Below are 12179 nucleotides of genomic sequence, written 5' to 3' on the forward strand. Positions count from 1 at the left end.
TGAACCGAAGCTGAAGTTTTACTTAATTAATATGTCATTCTTCTGTAGGAGGCTTTTTAATAAGTTCATTTAAGTATAACCATATTATGTCAATTTGGGGCTTTTATTCCCAGGCCTCCCCTAAAAATGGGATAGTATCCCGTTTAGACTTTTCCAGAAAACAAATGTCAAATAAATAAATGCAGAAAGAAATTTACAGAACATAGAAGAAAGACAGATAGTAATGTGAGTGACTATATTTCAGAACGAGCACTTCCTTTTATAGGCGAGTGGGTAGATGTCAGGTCACTACATCTAAAAGGCTAGCAGATCTTTTTCTGAGATAGGAAGTACTTGGCACTCTGTCAGAGGGCATGATAATCTGGTTTGATAATCCTGCTGAAGAGATGAGGAGGAAGGGGGTCATCTAACCAGTACATCACAACTGTACACAAAGGGGATACCCAGTATGATGTATGAGCATAAGGGTAACTATGGGACAGTCTAAGCCATGACAGCAAAATTCACAGGGAAAGGGGGAAGCCACCAGTTTTAGTACATGCCCACACCTTGGGTTCAAATATTTTCAGGAGAACCAAAGCAGGCATGGATGGTACTAATGTCCACTGAGGCAAAGTGTCAAACATAAAGCAAGCAGGAGAAGCACAATGACTGTGGTGTGTTGTCTGGAGATGACCGTTGCACCTTCCTCATGAAAGGGGAAGAGACCATTGCCAACAGGGAAAAAAACATCAGACATAACAATTCGTAAGCCTGCTGTGATTAAAAGGTATCAATACTTGCCAGACAGCTCACCGCAACTAGGGTCTTGGAAGGGACACCTTTTCAAGTACCACTTATATTGGAATGGGAAAGAGGGCAAGCAGACAAGTAGGTGGCAGTGTTCAAAGATATCTCAGTGGATGTTTTAATAGGAAATTATTTCAGTAATTCAGTACATATCATTACACACCACCAGGCAAGAAGCCATGCACAAGGGAGGCCACAGAAGAGACCCCAGCCACTGCCAACACCTTCAGCCAAGATTAGGGATGAAGCTATTTTTTGGGGTGGGGCTAGTTAGTGGCAGCAAGCATGAATCCAAGCCCACAGCTGTTGAAAGGTACCAAGCTTCCCTTGGTAGGAGCTACGCAAAGGTGTGAGGTGATAAAAGAATGATTCAATTTAAAGCACAACTAGATAAAGAAATCAGACTTCCTTTGGAAGAAGAGCTGATGAGGATCAGAAAGAAGGAGCTGACAGGCTCACCTGTTAAGCCATGCTTGATAGACCTTGAGCAAGGTAGCCAAGGATGTTTTTGATCCTCAGGGGCAGGGAAAGCCCATATTCTGGAAAAAAAGGCTATTGTACACAGAATAGATTCTTGTACAAGGGCAAGAAGAAGTGATACAGCAGTTAGCATTACCAAAGGTCTACTGAAGGGCACTAATGTTCACAGCCCATGCTATGTCTTTATGAGATCATATGGGCAGAAATCATGCAAGAAAAAAGGTTATGCAGAATTCTGATTGACTGGATACTACAAGATAGCAGTGCAAGAGGGTTGGCAGGGCAAGAGGTAAAGCCAAAGCTGCTTTGATACCTTTTCATTTCAGAGAGAGGCTAAGGGCATTGTGGAGACTTCTTAGTCCACAACTAAAAGTTACATTCTATTAGTGATGCTTTTAGATACCATGAAGTGGAAGTTTTGCTCTCTGTTAAGACAACAGAACTGTTAAACGGTGTGTTAGAAGTTTTCAGCAGGGTGGGCTTCTCAGGAGAAATAGTGGCAGATAGGGGTACCAATTTTATGTCAGACCTGCTTGGCCTATTTATGAAAGCATTATGAGGTAAGGCATTTAAAGACTATAATTTTACATCCACAGACCAGAGCTCTGTTGGGAAAGATTTAACTCTAAATTAAAAATCATGTTGAGAGCATTCACAGGCCACTTGAAGCAGGAATGAGAAAGGTAACTGCTCCACTTCCTTTTTGTGTACAGCCAAAAAGATGTCCCTGGAATCCAAAGGATTTTCCCCTTTTAGTTAATGTATGACTACAGTGTAAGGTGGGCCTTGGATTTAATTTGTCTTGAATGGTACGGTGATTGTTAGTATCACAAGGAATTCATTATGGCACATATCCCAAACTTCAGGATGAGACTTAAGGAGCTACTGCAGTCAGTACAACGGCACCTTGCAAGAACATGAGCAGAAAAGGGCTGGTATAACTGAACAACCAGGGCCAAAAGAGTATTCTTTTCAGCAGAAAGTGATGGTACTTATTTCTTTCAGACACAATAAACTTCAGGCAGCCTGGAAGGGTCTATTTACTATTGCAAGAGTGATAAGTGAAGATAACTACATGGTTAAATTGTCAGACAGGAAGCAGAAACGCAAACTCTACAATGTTAACATAATGACTCCCTGCCATGATAGAAAGACAGTGCAGTAAGTAGAACAGGGAATCGGAGGGGGGGGGGTATCTTCCAGTAAAACTTTTCAGTGATGATATGTCTGTCACCTCAGTGGATAAGGTAGCCTTTTCACAATATCCATGTCTTACATTAGTTTAGGAGATTCAAGCAATTCAACAAGAGTTTGGGGACATATTTACTGATAAACCAGGGGTACCTCCACAGGAGCATAATGTGGACACAGGGTCTCAATGGCATATTAAACCGGCCCCTTATAGGGTGCATGAGGAGGTTTATCAAACCCTGAAGGAGGGGAACTACAGGAGATGTTGGATCTTGGGGTAATCCAGGAGTCCAACAAACCTTAGGTTTCACAGGTGGTACTGTTGTCAAAGAAAGAAATATTACCAGGTTTTGTGTAGACAATAGGAAACTGAATAATCACACAGAGTCAGATACGTATCCTTTCCCCAGGGAAGATGCAACCTTTCAGGAGTTGGGTGGGGTTAAGTAACTACTATTGGCCTGACTAAGGTTTACTGGCAGCCCGCATTTGCAATTGCAGCAAGACAGAAGTAAGATTTTTTGACCCCCTTTTGGGTTTTATCGGTTCACCAAAATTTCCTTTGGGATAATGAACATCCCAGCAACCTTCCGTAGACTTAGCAGGAGATGTGGACTATGGTCTTGCTTACATAGATAGCACTGCTAACTACTGCCAGCCCTGGTAAGAACATGTTAAATATAAAAATAAAAGGAAAACCACAAGTAATGGTGAAGCACTGTGTCACACAAAAAACACTTTAATCCACTGGTTTAGCACTTTCAACCCAAAAACTAGGCCTTCATCAGAACAAACTGCTAAAAAACTGTCCCATTTTTATACCATCATCAGTACACATCAAACCAATCAGATCTCAGTTTTCTTAAAACTTAATATAAAAATATATATATATATATATATATATATATATATATATATATATATATATATATATGTATAAAATACATCCTAAATAATGCATTCATTTTTAACAAGCATATAAACTATTTACATTTCATCTGCTAATAAAAATTGTATCCCCTTCACATAATCAGAATTCACTATGACCATTGAACCCCCTTTGTCTGCACGCATAACCCTGATAGAATTGTCTAAGGCATCAACTTTAAACTGTATTTGCCTTAGAACATCTTCAATTTCTTTTGGTAAGGCAGCCAGACTGAGTTTATCTATAAGTCCATCGATCCACTTGGCAAGCTTATGCTCCTCTTCTTCATGGTGCTCCTTAAGTACTTTAAGAAATGACAAACCTGTGTCTTCACAGATCTTTTGCCATTTGTTAAGAAAGGTGTTGCTAAAAATGCCATTGGGAGTATTATGCACCTACAGACCCTTAGGGACCTGTTTTATACCCAGACTGTATTTCAAAAAAGCAATGTCCCACTGAAGTTTTTTTATATTTTAAAAGGGAAGCTTCTAAGTTCTTAAACAACCATTCCTTGTTAAGAATGACTCTGGGCATGGAGTCTGATACTCCTGAAATGTCCTCTGTCTCTATGGTAATAACTGCTGGTGCTTCCATTAAATCATTGACCATACCTCTCCAGAAACAATTCTGTTCATCTGGATGGTACGTCAACTCCAAACCTACCTTTGTGGTATACATGGCAAAATGCTTCACCTGTTTTTCATTTTATAATGGGAAGACCAATAGGCAACTTAAAAACAGGATGTATGAACATTATTATGCCATTAGAAAGAGATATGGACAATGCTCTTTATAAGCACACATTAAACTGTGTGGGTAACAATGACAGAGTTAAGTTTCTTTTCACAGTTATAGATCATGTTCCAGTGGATTTCAATTGAGACAGAGATGAGAAACTAGATTTTAGAGAGTTCAAATGGCAGGTTTCTTTTGGATGCATGCAGGGCACCAGGGCTTAACAATGGTGTCAACTATAAAGCTGTGTTGAAAAGAAAAGCCTATTATAATAAATGTAAATAGTTTATATGCTTGTTAAAAATGAATGCATTATTTAGGATGTATTTTATACACATATATATTTTTTATATTAAGTTTTAAGAAAACTGAGATCTGATTGGTTTGATGTGTACTAATGATGCTATAAAAATGGACAGTTTTTAACAGTTTGTTCTGATGAAGGCCTAATTTTTGGGCTGAAAGCACTAAACCAGTGGATTAAAGTCTTTTTGTGTGACACAGTGCTTCACCATTACTTGTGTTTTTTCTTTTAATTTTACAAAGTTACACAAGGTGTGAGACATGTTTGCAGTTTTTTTTCTTGAACATGTTAAATATGTTAGGAAAGTGCTGGACTAAAAATGAAAAGGTTAACTATTTGGGGCAGCAACTATCAAAAGTGCCTTTTTAGGTCATACAATGGGTTATATTGGGAAGGTTCAAACAGAGCCCACCAAAGTGGATATGGCCTATGCCTGCAAATAAGAAGCAGGTAAGAGCATTCCTAGGCTATGCTATATGTATATATATATATATATATATATGTGTGTGTGTGTGTGTGTGTGTATATGTATATATATATATATATATATATATATATATATATATATATATATATATATATATATATATATATATATATATATATATATATATATATATATATAATTTATACAAAATCTGTCCCCAACTGTAGTACAGTTGAAACTTCCCTTATAGACCTTAACAGAGAGACTAGACCAGATAAAACTGTCTGGGCTACAGCCTGCAAGCATGGATTATGAATGCTTAAAGATGCCTTGAGTGATCTGCCTGTGCTAGCTATTCCTGACAGCAACAATCAAGAATTCATTACATAGGTAGATGTTTCAGACCACAAAGAGGGTCTGTACATAGCCATGTATCCTTATAGGAAGAACAGCAGCCCATAGTGCATCTCACCCACAAACTTCAGTCAAGGGAGAACCCATATGCAGCTGTTGAAAGGGGGAATTTGGGCATAGTCTGGTCTCTACAAAAGCCACTTGTATGTCAAAATGTTGACTGTCCTTATAGACAACCATTTAAAGTGGTTATAAATGGCAACCAGGTAAAGCAGAAAGATTCTTAGATTGAGTTTAATATTACAGTCCTATAATATGACTATCCAGCACAGAAATGGTATTGCTTATGCCAATGTAGATGGTCTAATAAGAAAGGTAACAGGATAGTGTGTACCAAAAGAGCGCCCCCATCTCAAGCATCACTGTTTGGGGGTGTCATAAGAAAACTTACATGAGATCTAGATGGGGAGAAGATGCAATGTTTGAGAATACAAATGCCACTAGTGTCCACGCCTGAATGTAAGAAATATGTGAGCTGCATGTAACCTGCAGCAGAATGTAAGAAATATGTGAGCTGCATGTAAGTCTTAAGATACCTGCAGCAGGTAAACTAAAATGTGACTGTGGACCTTCAATACAGTAATCATGATCAGAGACTTTACTCGCACATATAAAGATGGTGCACATTTGGTTTCATTTCCATGTCTGTTAGAATGGTGGTCACCAACCTTTTTTGCACCAAAAACCGGTATCAATGTAAGACAATTTTCCACGGACCGGCCATCTAGCGGCATGCATAATAAAGTCTTTATTTATTTATTTACTTAGTTATTTTGTTATTTATTTGACATTTGTTTAATGAGGAGGCCAGACCCAGGGAGAAAAGCTCCAAAGTACAATAAAAAGACAATTGGCAATAATTACCAAAAAAAAAAGTGTACAATCTGCTTAACAGCATAACATTGATCTACTACGGTTGAAAGGTAAGCAAACCTAATGGCAACCTTTCTGATTTTGTTTATAAGAGCAATATTTAACATCTGTCATTATTTGGATCTGTCCAGCATACCTCCTAACTGTACAGATTTTCACAAAATGTCCAGAGTTTTGCCTCATATTTTTGATCTTTTTCTCCTAAAGTTGTCATTTTTTGGCAAATAACTGGCAGATCATTGAGGCTAAAGTCAGAAAATAATGAGACAGTTGAACTTCATACTTCATACCCTTCAGAAAATTCATGCTAAAGCAAAACCTGTATTTCTATCAACTTGCAAAGTTTGTAAGAGGTATGGGTCCCTATTTCGGGCCTTTGTCCCCCCATTATTTTTGGCTTTGTCCAGATTTCTTGATCTAAGTAAGAGGTTGAGAGGTGTGTGTGTGTGTGTGAGTGACAGAGAGAGGGAGGGAGAGAGAGAGAGAGAAAGAGAGTGAAGAGTTGGTGTGATCGCTGCAGCAGCAGCAATGAGGTTTGTGTACCTGTCGTCCATACCACACACACACACACACACACACACACACACACACACACACACACACACACACACACACACACACACACACACACACACACACACACACACACACATCGCTCTTACTCTTTTCCGATCTCTCACACAGTCATAGTCACTCCCTCATTCATACCTGCATTCACTCACACATCACTCTTACTCTCTCCCGCTCAAACACACTCAGTCACATTCTCATTCATACCTGCATTCATTCATTCACACATTGCTCTCACTCTCCCAGTCTCACACATACACACACACACACACACACACAGCCACTTCCTCATTCATACCTGCATTCATTCACACACCCACTTATGCATTCATTCATACATCGCTCTCACTCTCCTAATCTCATACCCACATGCCACACACCCACTTATGCATTCATTCATACATCGCTCTCACTCTCCCGATCTCACACCCACATGCCACACACCCACTTATGCATTCATTCATACATCGCTCTCACTCTTCCAATCTCACACACACACACACACACACACACACACACACACACACACACACACACACACATACGCAGACACTTCTTCATTCATTCACACATTCATTCACACATGACTCTCACTATTCCGATCTCACACACACACACTCACAGACACTTCTTCATTCATTCACACATTCATTCACACATCGCTCTCACTCTTCCGATCTCACACACACACACAGCCACTTCCTCATTCATACCTGCATTTATTCGCACATTGCTCTCACTCTCCTGATCTCTCACATGCACGCACACACACACACACACACACACACACACACACACACACACACACACACACACACACACACACACACACACACACAGACTCTTTTGCTTTCATGCACGCATTCACTCACACACAGACAGACACATACACACTAATACAGGCATTCACTTACCTTACCTGATGGCCTGGTTCCATGTGCTCCACGGACTGGTACTGGTCCATGGCCCAGTGGTTGGGGAATGCTGTGTTAGAATGTCATCTGTAAGAGTATACCAGGCTGTCATGGTACTACGATCAGAACAAAATCCATGTTGGTTCCTATATAACAGAGTATTTCTTTAAGTAGGTGGAAAACTAAAAGAAAACTAATTTTTCAAAAGATTTAGCTAACATTTGAAGTACAGAGATAATACATACATGTGTCTGTGTGGTTTTCAAATGTACAGTTTACAAGAGTTCAGAGAATGGGCAAACTCTACACCTTCACCTTAACTGGGAAATGAACACTGTCCAGCAGGATGTTGATGTAGAGCTAATGCTTACTCAAAACAAGTTCACCTTTTCATGGCAAAATTTTAAGTTGCTGTGAAGCTGGGTCATTAAAAAGGCAAAGCGACACCAATTTTTTATGGTTGATAAACACTGCTTCGCTGTGTATTGCACAGAAAAGAACACAGAACAGACAGGCTGTGCTGAAATTTAACTGACATCACTGAATAAATAGGAATGATTTATATAAATATGACATTGAGATGCATTTATAGCATGCAGCTGTAATCATTGCCAAATTCACACATTAGCTGAAAAGTGTTTCATGCCTCATGGACGTCCACATCCTTATTGCACTGATCAAATTATTTCAGATGATGTCATAAGAAATGGCAACGCTAACATTCTCATGGAAACAAACTATGAAAACTCTCTAATAAAGGATATTTGATTTAAATGTGCTTTATTGCAGAAGTCTCTGATATGTTTGTCTTCCCTCTTGTTTCATTCTGTTACCCCTATTGTAACTTTCTAATGTATTAATTTATTGGTTTTATTTTCCTTGTGCTGAAATAAGAAATCTCATTCTGGGGTGGGGGTAAGATGGTGGCTTGAGAGAAGCATATTTTAGTTGCTTCTGTACTACTTAGGAAAATTTTGACAGGAATTTACAATCAAAGTTGATCCAGTTTGTTTAAAGTAAAGGGAAATAATGCCCTTATTTTGCAGATTATCTTATGGAAAATTTTACATAGATGTTAATGTGTTTATGCTTGCATATAATATTTTAGTAAAAATATTTAGCAAAAATTCTACATAGTTCATTTATCATTGAACATAGAATTGAAATTATATACAGAAAGGAAAGAAAGAATTGTTTGGAGTTGCAAATCTTTAATCAAAGCACATTGGCAGCACATGGTTTATCTCTGTGTTTCTACAACCTTTTTGAGAAAACTGTTCAATGTTTCTTGCTTCTCTAATAAATTTATATTAGCTAAACAGTTGGTGGTGTGTAATGCTGCAGGTCACTGATGTGTACCCAAGCCACAATTCCCACTTCTGTTGAGCTTATTAACAATAGCCAGGAACATTATTGCAAAGAACTGGAAAAATTAAGTTACTCCATTTGCAAAATGAATAAATACTGTCACTGTTGTGTGAAAATGTCTACAACTAAGATGAACACAAACAAATAACTACAAAGTGTACTTACTGGATAAAATTTAACTTATTAATAGAGAAAGTTAATCTATATATTGTTAGTAATGTATAGGGTTCACAGGTTGATAGGAGGTTACTAGGCTATTGGCCCTAGGGCCTTTATAAGCCTAGCCATGTTATACCCTTGTTTCTTTATTGATCAAGTTGTAAGGTCTATATCTACAGCATGAGTTTGTGATCAGCACTAACTGCCCTTATCCAAGAGGGACATAGGTGACACCCCTGGGGTAAATTTACGGTCTCCCATCTGGTTGTCTAAGTTATGCATAAACAGGGTCATTGAGGTGACTGTTTTACATGAACTGGAAGTTTGTTTCAGAGAAGTGACAATCTCTGGGTGACACATCTGTCTGCAGCATGTCCTGTTAATGTCACAGGTTGGGGTAAGATCCCTAGAGTATGTGAATCTTGTCCCATTTGACTTGCACATGTGCAGCATTTCCATTAGGGCAGGGTCTGAGACTGCTCTGTAGGCAAAGCACAAGTCGTCTCTTAGCAGCCTCTAAGATACAGTTTACAGTGACAGGGCCTTCAGTCTGTCCATGCAGGTCATGTGTTGAAGGCCCTGAATTTTCTTGGTGAGAAACCTCTGAGGTCTCTCCAGCTGCAGCACGTGTCTGGTGAGCTTTGTAGTTTATTAGTAGTCTGATGAGGGATGAGTACAGGGAAGTTATAACATCCTTAGCTCCGGATGCAATGTACTTACTTATGAGATGTGCAACATATAAGGCCTGATTTACTACTGTAGACACATGGTGACTGAAGTTAAGGTTGCTATCAGCCTACGTTCCCAAATATCTCACCACAGGGTTTCAGCTAAGGGGGGGGGGTACTGTTAATACTGTAATTTTCAGGACTTCGCCTTTGCCAAAAGGGGATGATAATGTATTAGTTTGCATTTAGTTTAAGTCTGTGGCTTTGGCACCAATCATTTGTCTGTGTAAGCCATTTTTGTAGTATGTCAACATTGTTGGGGGGACTAATGATTGCACCCAGTTTGTCGGTGAACATGTTAAGCCACAGGCCAACTATTTTCACCTGGACTTCTGAGAAATAGATTCCGAACAGTAGGGGACCCAACACAGATCCTTGTCGTTCACCACTGGTAACTGGTCTACTGGTAGAGGTGTAATCCCAACTTTGACTCTACGTGTTCTGTCTTTGAGCCAGTTGGCGACCCATCTAGTGACATATGGTTTAATTCCTAGCTGGATGAGTTTCTCAATGATGCCTGAGTGGGGAACTGTGCCAAAAGCCTTGGCTAAGTCAAAATAGGCTGTATGTACTGTTTTTGCCTCCACCCAGGGCTTTGGTGACATTTCGACACTTGTATAAACAGTTACTTGATTTAGTTTAGTGTGTCTGTTCTTATATATAGTATTTAAATAAAATATTTAAAAAGAAGAATCTCATTCCTCGGCCTTACTGCTTTTTTTTTTGTCTTTTCTTTTGTAATTGTGCCTATTGTTTGAAAACTAAGGATATAAAACTAAACATTTTTCTTTTTTTTTGCAGGTCCGCAAAAGGTACCTAGAAAACCCAACAGATCCTATCCACGTGCTAAACCTCTTTCATAAAGAAGGCTCCAATATGAGAAAAAGGATACTGTTTTGGAAATGGCAAGTGAGAGGTCCAAGATTTGAAAGAACTGTAGCAGCTCCTGAGGCACTCTAAAACTCCTAATGCTTCTCTCTGAACCTTTAAATGGCTACAGCTATATTCATCATTATGCACATACAAAAAATATTATGGGGAAATGAGTTAAGCTTTCAACAATTAGAGCCACTAATATGTTGGATACAATGACACTCTCTTTTTCAGGACCAGGTTGTAACAATTAACTCCAGATTTTTTTTATAAGGTGTATGATTTTGGTAAAAGTTCTCATCTCAAGCAAATTTCTAAATGCATATTTGCTGTATATTGCTATTGTGACAATTTCAATTATTTTGTTTGTGGATTTCTTGTTGAAAACATGTATTACAACAAAAATGTGTATGTATAATATAGCTTGAGTGTAACAATTTGAATTATTTGCTGTAAATGATATACTAAGATATTTTTACAGGAGTGGGTCTGAGTACCAAAATAAAGGAAATACCCTATGTTCTTAAAATGAGATGTGGTCTCGTAGGAGTTGTATCAACATCAGAAAAATGACACACACACATGCTGTGGAAGATTCCAGTGGGTTACAGTGAAATTATATACCCAAAAAGTTGTCATCTGAAAGTTTCAGTCTTGACATACCATCTTTTTACAAGCATCTTTTGCAGAGGACTAAGACTATCAGATGCTAATAAACTTTATCCCAGTCGGTTGATTGATTCCTTCTGTTGCTTAACTAGGCAGTACTCCTTGATTACCCCTGTAAAGCAACCTGTGTCAAGTGGGTTTACCTAGTTAAAATGGATAAAATAAGTAAACATTTTGTAATATTGTAAAACTTCAATTACATTCCAGGTGCTTTTACTTTGTAAATTACTTATGACTGTTAGTGAGACTTTCTTACAACCAAATGATAATTTAGGACATGGGTTGGAAGCATTTTCACTGCAGGAGGCTATTTATATTAATAATGAATTATTCTATGTTAATAATTATTTCAAGGTTACTTATATTAGTAATACATTTTCCAGGTCTATAACTCAGTGGGCCTTGAAAAACCTAAGGCTGCTTGTATGTAAGACACTAAACATGTACACTACATGAAGCACTGCCTTGTATCATTCAGTTACAAAGTACCCAAAACAATGAAACCCCCCATCTTCACTTACAGCATGTGTCATTCTCTGTTCCCAGAAAGAATGCTCATACACAAGCTTGGCAGTGGTATCTAAAAATAAATGAATAAATAAAAACAGAACACATTAAACAAAACAAAAACATTAACTTAAATCAAAGACACAATATCCTAACCATGGCACAGAATAATGAGGTAGTGTGCCTGGCATTATGCATGTCTCCTTGTCCTGACCAGGCAACAAATGTGAGTCAGCTGTGGAAGGGATGG

General features: G+C 38.4%; 1 long non-coding RNA gene across 1 annotated transcript in view; it reads left to right on the plus strand.

Moving 5' to 3' along the window:
- Nucleotides 1–11282, plus strand: part of LOC122789429 — a 101785-nt gene extending 90503 nt beyond the window's left edge. The window contains exon 3 of the long non-coding RNA XR_006362809.1: nt 10682–11282. This is a non-coding gene — a long non-coding RNA (uncharacterized LOC122789429). The remainder of the gene's footprint in view (nt 1–10681) is intronic.
- Nucleotides 11283–12179: the final 897 nt, after the last annotated feature.

This window comes from Protopterus annectens, chromosome 14.part0 (assembly GCF_019279795.1).
Source record: "Protopterus annectens isolate FY-2018-M chromosome 14.part0, PAN1.0, whole genome shotgun sequence".
Taxonomy (NCBI): Eukaryota; Metazoa; Chordata; order Ceratodontiformes; family Protopteridae; genus Protopterus; species Protopterus annectens.